This window comes from Osmia lignaria, chromosome 12 (genome assembly GCF_051020975.1).
Source record: "Osmia lignaria lignaria isolate PbOS001 chromosome 12, iyOsmLign1, whole genome shotgun sequence".
NCBI lineage: Eukaryota > Metazoa > Arthropoda > Insecta > Hymenoptera > Megachilidae > Osmia > Osmia lignaria.
Window position 1 is genome coordinate 2,529,251 of NC_135043.1, and position 12,004 is coordinate 2,541,254.

The 12,004-nt window shown below is 37.4% G+C and overlaps 1 pseudogene; it reads right to left on the reverse strand.

The window, feature by feature from the left end:
* Positions 1–1,792: 1,792 nt before the first annotated feature.
* LOC143305948 (uncharacterized) lies at positions 1,793–7,170 on the reverse strand (annotated as a pseudogene).
* Between the last annotated feature and the right edge of the window lie 4,834 nt (positions 7,171–12,004).

Consider the following 12,004-nt stretch of genomic DNA (forward strand, 5'->3'; position numbering starts at 1 on the left):
TAAAATTACAGACTATATTCAAAATAGGTGATCGAGTTCTTCTACATAACGATCATAAACGAAATAAATTCGATCATGAATGGTTAGGACCTGCAGAAATAATACAGGCCTCTCCACCAACGTATACTATTCATTTTCCATCGGAGAATCGACAATTAAAGGTACATGGTAATCGATTAAAACTTTTTATTTCAGGCCGACGACCCTTACCCTCTTGTTCTACTTCATTGGAACAATCTACTGTAAATTACATGCCGAACCTTTAAATAATTCGACAGTATTTTTAGAACACATCGACAATTGTTACTTATATACTAATCAAGTATCTATATCTATTATTATCAATCCACACTACCTACTAAAACAACCCGAAGTTATTGCAGAATCATTAAAAGGTCTATCAAAACATTGTAATAAAACAGAAATTCAAAATTTAGTAAACGAACTCGTAACAATACAAAAAAATGATTGCTCAATTGAAATTAATGTTAAGAATTATTCATAGACGTGGTTTATTAAATATAGTTGGTTCAGTATCCAAATCTTTTTTGGGTACTCTAGATGAAAACGATTTAACGATAATTAACGAAAACATGGACAAACTATTTGACTCGAATAACAAATTAAAAATCATCGTCTCTAATCAATCAGCCCTTATTAAACAAGTATTAGACGATTCTAATGTTCAATCTATCTATCAAATTCAAACAAAACTTGACGAACTCCAAGACATGTACAAAACGAAGAAATAATCAGCTCTTTAATTATACACACAGAATTTGTCCTTTCCGAACTACATGTAAATCTCGATGAACTAATCAACACGATTATACTAGGTAAACTGTTCGGACGCGGTTGAGAACCTTTGTCGATCGAGGGAGGTTTACGATCTTAAGAGGCCCAGCGCGTTCGTCGCCGGGAATAGCCCTTTGATTCGAAGGACGAGTCAAGGCAGGGCCTTTGTCTATCGGTATTCGCTCGGTTCGGTCCCATGTGCAAGTAATAAACGACCTAACGGTTTCGTTGTCCCTCGTGCGTCATCGATAGGAAGAAAGAAAGAAAGGACATTTTCAAATGCCACCCCTCTTACGCTAGAATTTTCAGGCGATTTCCGGGTATTTTTGCTTGCTTTTTTTTAGTCAGTCAGCTTGAAGATTTCGTGCAGTTTGGATCGCGGTCGTAATATGGTTAGTTCGCGAGTGCAAGAGCCGAATCTCTTTCGATCAATCGGATGTCGTTCGGATGTGACTATTGCGGTCACACCGACGACCCGTAGGGTTGGTTACATCACGTAACCACCCTGGTTACTCGGATGTCGTTCGGATGTGACTATTGCAGTCACACCGACGACCCGTAGGGTTGGTTACATCACGTAACCACCCTGAATACACATATTACAATTACATACAAGACATCCGTGGTCGTGACGACGACCCGGTAGAGTGGTTACTTCCTGTAATCACTCTGATTCGATGCTATTGTTCAATACAAAACGACACGATAGGGTTGGTTATTCCACATAACCACCCTCATTACACAGTACAAAATACACGCCATCGCACTTATGAGCCGGAGAGCAATGGCTTCATATGTGATTATTCTAATTTAAATACGATATAAGATAACGTTACATGCGATCGCTCGCACCTCGCTTCAATTCGCTTTTTCTCTTTAATATATTTTAAGAATCAGGGGTTTTTATGCCGTATGGCTTTTCCCCTTCGTTTTTTGAGAGCCAATAAAATCAAACGTTTTTGGCTCAATTATTATTAAATTTATTTATGAACCTACCTCATTCCTTATCATAATCTGAAATACGGGACTTCTCCATGTTGGAGAGGTTTCGACGCTACATGAACAAGGAATAATCAATCTACAGGTTGTAGATTGCCACAACAATTTTTGGAAACATTTGATAAAATCATTAAAACCCACTTTCTTTATAATCATATTCAACCAACTCTCGAAAATTTTCAAACCCTACTTGATATTAGTAATTTAAAACTTTGAATCAACAATGGAAAAATTGTATATACAATAATAACTCCTATTTTGGATGATACAGAGTGGAAAGTCACTAAAATTTATCCAATTCCCTCAAAGAGAGACAAAATTTTTGTTGCTCCAGTAATCAAACATGAAATTATATTTACTACGCAAGAGCAATATATTCCTACTGACTATGGATATATTCAAAAATTTGTAAACTTAATCAACCCACGCATAGTAAATTAGGAACACAAGATTGTCAAATTGAGCTAGTTAACAACAAAAACAAAATTAACACATGCCCATTCTCCGTATTTAAAATTATAGACGCTACATTTATACCTCTTGAACAACCAAATGTTTGTATATTAATACCAGATAAACCATTAACACTAGACATTCTCTGTGATAGACATGAAACACGAACTATACAAACCCCTAGTTTAATTAAAAGCGATGAACCTCGTATAATAACCTATGATAAGAATGTAATGAAAATTGGAGGCACCACCCAAGAAGTCCCCTTCCAACGCTGCTCCTTCGAGTAAGATGGGACGGTTCCGACTACCATCACTCCGAGGAGACAATACCGCCGCTAGGAAAGACGGAGAGATGGTAGTCGGAATGGTCCCATCTTACTTGAAGGAGCAGCGTTGGAAGGGGACCCAAAACATATGTTCCAGGAGTGGATTCCCCTACTTGGACGGGACGGCGCACAGTGGGACAAAACGGCTTTCGGCGATCAAAATTCTGTAACTTCGGTTCTATTGGAAATATTTTAATGAAATTTTGGGAAGCTTTTTCCTATATTATGGTACTTAAGTTGTACCAATATAAATCATATTGAACTACAGGGTGTCAAAATATTCACGTATAAAGTATAACGCGTTCAATATCCTTCACTTGTAAGACATGTTTTATGTCATTTAACAAAAATTTGACTCAAAACTGTTAATAACTATAATAGGAACGGATTTAATAATTAAAAAATGACAAGACATGTGTTATTATAATATATTTATTTATATTTATTATGATCTATACCAAATCATTCGTGAAAATAGTTTCGACAATTATAAAAATTTATTATGGCATATTGCAAGGCCGAAATAAAGTTTTGGATGACGAATATACACGTCCAATGCAGTTAACTAGTTAATAATCGTATCTGGTACTGCTTTTCCATCATCGTGCGCAGCGGCCAAGATGGATGTAATTTCATTCAATCGCCATTTTTTTGAACAGGGGCAAGTTGGGGCGACCAATTTTTTCTGATTCTGATAGAGGAAGGTTCATTCTTTCCTGCAGTAATAATTAAACATGTGGCAAGTTGTGGCATTCTTTTAAAATCAAACGCAAAGTTGAGATTTTAGTTAAATGTACTTCGTTTCAATCAGATCCTATTATTTAAAAAGTTTGTTCCGAATATCAGATTTCAATATTAAGGGAAGAGGAAACAAGGTATGATCGTGGTCACCGAGGATAAATGAAACACAAGCAATATTAGATTTTAACGAATAAGAAAGAAAAACAAATGATTTTATTATATAGAAAAAATGACTTTAAAGGATACCGGCTGTAAAAAACCCCAGACTCAAGTGGGAAAAAAGCCTGGTTCCATAAGCAAAATAAACTACAACAAATAAAAGAATAATACAATAACAAAACGATAATATATATATAAGAAAGTAAAACTATAACCTAGAGATTAAAATACTATTTGAATGATCATTCAAGCTTATAACTATCGCACGCAAGAGCTCTTTACCATCCGTACTCCTAGGGCACCTCGCCGACGTCGCAGCCAATCGTCGCGGTCCTCGCACAAATAAATCCTGATCACAGGAGGCGTTCCCCAATTGAGAACAAAACAGTCGTGATCACACGAGCTTAAAATTGCACCCAGTGCATTTCCTGGTCACAGGAAGCGTCCCGCCAAGTGGGGACAAAAAATGACCGTGATCACAAGGCCCCAAATGCACTCAGTGTTTCACACGCAGAGGACGCACGCCCGATTAAACTCGCGCACGTCAGCCGATCGCCCCCAATACAAAAGAAAACACAAAAAAGAATACGAAAGTATCTCAAACGCACAAAGACCAAAAATACGAGTGCATAGGTCACCGATTCTCGTCTGAATGTCGGGCCCAGTCCCGAACGGTCCTTTCCACCCCCACACTGCTCGCGCCTGCGTATTGCAGCGTGGCGCTGACACTCATGCCCCCCTTCTCGTGGCGTCAAATTTAAATCCTACAGCTCGGACCAATTATAGAAAAGAAATGCGAAACCCGAACAAAGTTGTTAACATTTTAACTTACTTTGTGCACTGAATAGAATCTATACTAATCTAGCAAACTTTGTAATTCATTTGAATTTTATCTTTCTGAGTAAAATTCATTAGAATCGTACATTGAAGTTACGGATAATATCACCAGCGTTTCGTTTTGACGAATTTCTACTGACTTTGCGGGCAAACCACGGCAAAACGGAAGCAAATATGAAAAAACGGATTACCCTACGTTAAACTACAGTTTATTCTCTATCGATGTATGTAAATAGTTTTTCAATTTTCGAATTCACGAAAATCGACTTTTGATCGCCAAAAGCCGCTTTGTCCCACTGTGCGGCGGTGGCGCACGCCGTATGATGGGAGACTCGAGCGTGAGCCACCGGTGGTACGCACCGGCGTGAACATGTTAAGCCAGAATTCTATCATTTTTGTATCATGACGCTCAGAGAACATTTGACAAACAGGCATTATTAATTTTCCAATATGCGTTACAATTTGGTATAAAAATATAGGTCCATTCGAGTAGTCGTTTGTAGATTTAATTTTCCGAGCAATACTTCCTGTTGCGTCTGTTGAAACAGTAGGATGTAATGTCATTAAATCGTTGTACACATCCGTTTGCTCAGGACTCCAGTAGAATACAAAAAATTTATCAAATCCAATTTGCTGAATTATTGCACGAAACTCCACATTATATTTTAAATGTTATAAAGATTCCCATAAGGTCTCTTTTATCCCGAGTGTTTCATTGAAACCTTCCTGCCGTATTTGTTTAAGAACATTTCCGGTTAGAATAATAGGAGGCATTTGATCTCCGTATGCTTGAAATTTTTCTATCAAATCTGCCTTGAAGATCGCACTTTTTAACCGACTTCGAAAAGAAGGAGATTACTCAATTCGATCAATATGTATTCTTTTTTTGTGTGTGTTCACCGATTACTCCCAGATGGATGGACCAATCGGAACGAAACCTTTTGCATCTTGTAGGGTATGTCTTCCAATTGGTCCCATTGAAAAAAAATTTTTTATTTTATCATTATTATTGCAACATACAGGAAGTTTTTAATGACAAGATTGGACGATTTCAATAACCTTTTAATATGTTGTCGGGGACATGATTCTGACCAACTTTTTCATTGTACATAATTATCGGAAAGCTTTAGTTTCCGAGATATTCGTGAAAAACTATTGTTACTACTACATTGAATTCTACGTATGTCTACGTGTCTCTACCGGTGTATGAGTCAACATGCAGTCGCCGTTTCTCTACTGTTTCTTGTATACATGTATACTCTCCAAGGCATGTACCGATTGCGATGAAACCTTTTACATCTAATAGGAGATATTTCCGCGATATCTCACTTGCAAAAATGTATGCAATTTGTTATTGTTAATAACTATTGTTATAACATGTGTAACAATATTTTTTGTTTACTTCTTTCTTACTTTCTACTCGTTGGGCGACGGGGAATTTTTAAGTTGTCTGACAAGAAACAGAGATAGTTATCTGGTAGAAATCTGCTTATATATTTCGGTGCGAACAATACATCGAGATACTGTTATATGTGAAAATTTTTTGTTCTTTGATTTAGAAAAACGCGGAACGCCACTCCTGGCTCGAAGTGTAACAATTTATACACGAATGTTAATAGTTTTAGAAAAACGCGGACGCCACTCCTGGCTCGTAGTATAACAATTTATACACGAATGTTAATAGTTTTAGAAAAACGCGGACGCCACTCCTGGCTCGTAGTATAACAATTTATACACGAATGTTAATAGTTTTAGAAAAACGCGGACGCCACTCCTGGCTCGTAGTATATCAGTTTGTTGAACGACTTTTTAAAATAATCTCGGTTCTTGTGAGAATGGATGGAATTTAAGCAATTGATATATACAGGGTGTTCGATAACGGGTGGGCAATATTTTAAGGGGTGATTCTAGGGATCAAAATAAGACGAAAATCAAGCGTTTAGACGAAATAGCGTTTACAGCTTTGTTTTCCAATTATTAACTTTTAAAAATTCAAGTAAAAAGCGCCAGAAACCTGCAATCCGCTTAGCACCGACGACCGAACGTCACGTCAACAGGGGTCGGTACAATCATAACCAAGAATCGTTGAATAGTAAAAACTTACCTCGTGCTATTCTGTTTCTCGGTACTGCAGTATTCGGTTTTGATTCTTGGTTATGACTGTACCGACCCCTGCCGACGTGACGTTCGGTCGTCGGTGCTGAGCGGATTGCAGGTTTTTGGCGCTTTTTACGCGAATTTTTAAACGTTAATAACTGGAAAACAAAGCCGTAAACGCTATTTCGTTATTCTTGATTTTCGTCTTATTTCGATCCCTAGAATCACCCCTTAAAATATTGTCCACCTGTTGTCGAACACCTTGTATAAGTACTGATAATATGAGTCCAGCCTTTGGGTAAAGAATAATATTTGTAATTTTTATTTTTGTCAACAGTTTCAACTGGCTTGATTGACATACACTGCTCTTTTGTAAAAATAATTTGGAAATTAAATAACTTTTCTTTACATCGATGTTTTTCATTCTGTGAATGTATAGTAAAGTCGCAGTCACCAATTTTGTTATGTTCAAATGTACTATCTTCTGCTTTGCTTGAAGAAGCACATTTGTCTTTGGTATCAGGTACAGTTATACCTCGAATTTGTTTGTAACTTTGAAAAATTGCATTTCTGTCTTGAAATACATAAAACTACAAACTTACGGGAGTCATCCGATATTTTCCAAAACCTGTCTTCCAATTTGAACAAATTTCGTTCCATATTGAATCACGTTTTGATTTTAATTTACCATTATTACAGATATTGAAATTTTGAATGGTTCTTAAAATTTCAAAATGAGACATAGAAGCCCAAGATGTCATTAATTATATTTTTAAACCACAAATAGATATTATAAACTGCTACCACGATAATGTGACGCCGTTTACGCTATATAAAGTCTTATTGCAATCGTCTTTTGTTTCATGGGCTTCCCTGTCGTTTGTTTTACATTCTGTTTGGTATGTACAATTACATAATTTATGATTAAATATATTTTCGGCTGTAGTTCCGAATTGCTCCGGTGGCCGATCGACATGGGCTTTAGAGGGGGGAGAGTGGGGAGGGAGAAAACCCCAAATATAAAACGGTATCCACATCAGACCAGTAATTCCGGAGATATTAATTAACAACTTTCGCAGAATACATAGAATTTTGTCTATACAGACGTGACTAACACAACCATCCCCGCTGTAGAAACCGTGGTCGTCAAGTGTCAAGCAGCCGATGACACAGTAGGGGGTCTCGACCTGGGTATCTACAGGGTGTCCTATATGTATAAAGCGCATTATTTTGTAAACTGTGGTTCACGTTTACATTAATCTCGTCGTTTTCCTCGTTTTGATATGCTGAATACGAATATGATTTTTGTTTTTAATGGAAATAACAAGCTGTCGAAATATTCGCAAACAACTGTACACAGAATTTTACCCAATAATGTAAGGCATATGTAAGGCGAATTTGCCAGTTATACATATACGAATAGAAGGTAACACTTTGTTCGTCTGCGGATATAAAAACCGTAGCAGGTTAGGTTAGGTTATATTCGCCGTGGCGGGGGTGCCGGGGGTGCCGGGGGTGTGCCCCTCCCCCGCCTTAGAACGCAAGATTAATTACTTTAAAAAATTGAAATTATTTTATCTCACTTACCAAAAATACAAAATAAAATATGAGACACCCTATAGATACTCAGGTCGAGACCCCCTACTGTGTCATCGGCTACTAGACACTCGACGACCACGATTTCTACAGCGGGGATGATTGTGTTAGTCATGTCTGTATAGGTAGAATTCTATGTATTCTGCGAAAGTTTTTAATTAATATCTCCGAAACTACTGGTCTGATGTGGATACCGTTTTATATTTGGGGTCTTCTCTTTACTCGACTGATTGATGCACAAATTAACATTAAATTATTCGATCGACACAGGTATAATGAAATCCAGATCAGGACCCGACAGATAGTAAAAAGAACGTTCGGTGTTTGGAAGGGCCGTTTTCCATGTCTTACAAGGAGTTTAACAACGAAGTTCTTATGTTCCACAATAACGGTAGTTGCATGTGCTGTGTTGCATAATTTAGCCCTAATTTTCAATGACATTCTTGTAGAAGAAGATGAAATTGAAAACCAAAATGAAGATGGAGAAGAATTATTAGGAAACGTGGAAAATGTTAATGGTATTGATGGATTTACTACACGTGAAGCACTCATTGCTTGTACGTTTCATTGAGTAATTGTGTCAAATGAAATGTAATAAGGGGTTTTTTATGCCTATCGAGCCAATAAATAATCATTATCCTTTCGACTCAAATTGATTTAATTTATTGATTAAAATACCTTCATCCTCAGTCATATCACAACCTATACCTTGAACCAGTAATTTCAATCGTAAGTTTAATTTTATGTTATTTTGTGTTCGTATTTCAGAATGAAACTTTAAATATAAGAGATTTTTATAACGTATGTGATAACATTAATAATAAAATTGTTACATTTTCAATTGAATTGAATTTTTCTTAATAAATTTTGCTCTGTCTATCGCTCGCTCAATTATTTGAATTAATTCAAGCGATAGCGTTAAAATTCAATTCAAAAAGCGCGGCACTAACAAATAATGCTACAGTTTCAAAAATCATTTTGATTGGTTGTTACAGTAGAGAATCGACGGAAATAGCCGAACGTCAAATAAGCATTGCTTAAGCATGGACTTCAGTAAGCAAAGCTTAAGCATCGCTTCCTCAACTAAGTCGGTCTTATTCGCCGACTGTGAATACATAGCGAATTAAGCATTGCTTATTCGAATAAGACGATCTTAGTCAAGACCGTCTTAGGTCCTTGTTTAAGTTGCGACTCTGAATACGGCCCATAAAGAAATTTCAATCTTTTACAGTTTGTTAGTTTTATTTTTTATTCGTTATAACCCTTATCATTTTATTCTGTGAATAGTCATTAAAATGAAAGATAGAAAAGTACAGTTTGATTTTTTAATTAATTTGTACTACATATTTCATCAGGTTTCCGACAACTGTTGCAACTGTTAAGCTTATATGTACGATACTGAATATTTTACCTCTCTATAATATAGGAAACAAATAAAAATATAGTTTAGTAATTGTTATAATACAGTATTGTTACGTCGCGAGCGAGAAATACGACGCGCTACGTACAAAATAAAAAAACGAGATTTTAATTATTATGTTGGCTGATACGCGGTTGAGAACGGTATTAGCGCTGCCACCAGTCCTAATCGCTCGAGACGATGTTAGATCCTTCGCGATTAGAACAATAAAAGAGTCGATAGATTAATTAATAGTTAATTAAGATATTAATCGGGTTCGTCAATGCTCTAGTCCCATACGGGCCCCTCGTGTGAATTTGTACGAAGATGGTAGGCGTGAAAATAAGGAAAAAGGAAGTATTTGAAAAGTAAATGAATTAAACTAATTAGGTGTAACAGAAATATAATCTCAAAAAGGTAAATGTAACAATAAAAATGGTTGGTTAACAGAAAATGCGAGCTGTTTGAAATATAACAGAAAATAAATGCATTATTAAGAAAAGTTTAGATTTTATGAAAAACGAAACTATTGATTATAGAATAGTTAGAGGTTGATTAAAAGGTTCGATGATTCGAGCGACGATGTCGTGTAAAGAATCTAAGCGCGAATCAAAGGAAAAGAACGGTCCCAGGGGGTAATTCACCAGAGCCTCGGTTTCGTGGGACCGTCCTCCTTGTGTGTAAAATCGGAATTTTCCAAATATTTTGAATATTCGATACCTTGTCTCGATTGCGAACGGAACGATCTAGGGGGAAACTTTCCAGAATTCTCGGTTTCGTAGATCGCCCGTTTTGCCTCGCCGCGTCCAGATTCGTCGTATTCGATAAAATGAAATGGACAACTTACCAGAAATCAAGGTGAAATTATAATATCTGATAATAGATTGTTAGTAGCTTTTCTCTGGTGTCGTTGAAAAATCTGGAAATCAAAGAAGGAATGAGGGAACTGCCACTGCACTACACGTTCGCGATCGGCCTTGATTACGGTATTACGGGACGATTAATTACGAAACGAGCACAAAAGTATTGCAAAGACGACGCGACGCGAAAGGAAAAAAAAAAAACCAAAAAGAAAAGTAATTAATTCAGCGGACGGTTTAAAACGAAAGAGAAAAGGATAGTGATTGAAAAGTGTGAAATTTAACGTATTCGCAAGTGTCTTTAACGCGGAAAACGCGAACCGCAATCTCCCGGCACTCTGCCTTTTTCAAGGACTTTACCGGTCAGCTAATTTCTACGATTTTCACACGAAAATATTGCTCGACGCGAACACGGGCTCCCCGCCACGTACCTCACGATTTTTCGACGAAGAGTCATTTGCCTCAGTCAAGCGATCGTGTCTCAGGGTTCGACCCGCGATCAAGGGCCCAAAGTGGGGACATCATTTGGTAAATCGGGGTACGTGACGGAGGGGAAATTCCGCGCGTATTGGGCTAGTTGGCCGCTCTTCCTAGTTCTCTCTTCCCTTCTTGGCTTTTCCTTCTACCTTCGTCTAAGGTTGTCCAGTTCTTTCTACCCCTCTAATGCTATGACGGATTTCATGCGTCGCAATTCTAAAGTTCTGGAATATTCGAAATCTATTACGACTTAATTCATTCGAGTTTGCTTAATCAAAGAGGCTTTTACAATGATATTCCGGTATCGAAAGAGGTCTTCGTTTTATTAGAAATATTTGGTTTACTGGTTTGAATAACCATTAGTTAAATAACGTTAATTATTATTCCTACGTTAATTACTCTGTTAATCTCGTTGTTTAGCGGTTTACGCGCGATGCAACCGGTGTTTTACAATCGTCGACAAATTGCGGATACATGCGTATCGCATTTAGTTAACACTCATTTCGCTCTTATTAGTTATTAACATTCCCATTCGTATCTCGACGATTTACGTATATTCGAACGTTCTACGTTTAACGTTTAACGACGACGTTTATAGACTCGGTCGACCTTTGTCTCGAACATTCGTGAACGATTTCGAACTACAGTGGTTGTCACGCAAACCCTCGCATTCTAATATCATTCAAACAATTTCATTCCGTTAAATTCCAATCGCTCTGTTATAAATCACATGCACTCCTCGTGGAAGGGTCGGCTGACGCATGCTTTGCAGGTATGAGAGGTACCTCGCTAATAAAATAGAAGAAAATTCTTCTTTATGTTGCACGGTTAAGTTGGGAAATTTCCAAGTGCGTCGCACTGCTTAACCGCGCGGCGAAGGATGTTTATGGTACCTCTCCCTAAACGGTTTCGACTTTCGAAGTTTTTGTCGCTGCGTAGTTTCGACAAGGCAATCATCCCAAGGAAAGGTTGACTTGTATTATTTGAAAGAACTAAATATAGCCTCCTTTGTGTGCCTCGCCTGGGATTATCTCCAAGTGCTTCGCACTGGCGAGGTGCACAAACTTGGTATATTAACGGTTAAACTATTGAAACTAACAAGAGGAAAGAAAAAGGAGAATTATAATTTTAATCTCAAACTCCTTTCTTGTGTTCTCCGTGAGGAATCACTTCCAAGTGCTCACGCACCCGACGGTAGGGCACAAGATCGGAGGAGCGCGGACAGGTAACGAGGAGAAGAAATAGATTAGCAAGGCCCTTCCT